The sequence below is a fragment of the Priapulus caudatus genome, unplaced genomic scaffold (assembly GCF_000485595.1).
Source record: "Priapulus caudatus unplaced genomic scaffold, Priapulus_caudatus-5.0.1 Scaffold1508, whole genome shotgun sequence".
Lineage (NCBI taxonomy): Eukaryota > Metazoa > Priapulida > Priapulimorpha > Priapulimorphida > Priapulidae > Priapulus > Priapulus caudatus.
This window is the reverse complement of record NW_014578569.1, coordinates 22,592-23,636: the sequence shown is the minus strand read 5'-3', so window position 1 is coordinate 23,636 and position 1,045 is coordinate 22,592.

Genomic DNA, 1,045 nt, shown 5'->3' with positions numbered 1-1,045 from the left:
GAGAGGAAGGGAGAGCACCACACACACACAGAGAGTGAGACAGACAGAGAAAGCGGAGGACATTTGAAGCTACGTTTTAGAAGCAGCGCGCGTCTTGGGTCTTGGCGCTTTTCCCATTCCCTTGCCTGCGCAAAGTTTGGTTTTATTATTCGAGAAATCGATCGAGATCGATCGAAAGGCTCCGTAATAAACTCTAGCAGTTTTGTTTTTTAACTATCTGCTCTCCATGTCTAGCGTATATAGGCGTACAGGCGCACACACGTCATATGTCGAGTACTTTTGCATGTGACCGTAACCCGATAACGACGGTGGTGATGATGGCGACGATGACGGTGACGACGACGATGATAATGATGATGACGGTGACGACGACGACGATAATGATGATGATGATGATGATGATGACGGTGACGACGACGACGATGACGACGATGACGACGATGACGATCTGGCATTGACGCGGTGTGGATCGGTGTCCAGCCCCTGGATGAAACTTAAAGTTGTACAGCCTTGGCAACTCTTGCCGTGTGTGGTCTTTGCTCATAATAACTTCGCATGTAAATACTATTACGATACGATAAACACTAGTACTATCAACTAAATACTAGTACGATAAACTAAATACTAGTACGATCAACTAAATACTAGTACTATCAACTAAATACTAGTACGGTCAACGGGTATGGATCTCAGTGACATAGAATCTATATAATGTGTGTGTATTGTGTATATGTGCGTGTTTACGTTTGTGAAAAGTGCTAACCAGAACACGCGATCCTAGTTCCTATATATATATATATATATCGTATCTTGTGTGCTGTTGTTTGTGAACTGTGATCATCTGTATATTATTCTATATGTCCTTTACATAAATATTATACGTATATATGTGTCTATATCAATATATATACATATAGCAAATCAAAGGAATTTCAAAGGAAAGAACCTTTTGTGAGGTAGAGAGAGTAGTGTGGCCCGGGACGTCTGTACGCATGCGCTACCAGTAGCAGCGGTGGCGCTGGCCCGGGACGTCTGTACGCATGCG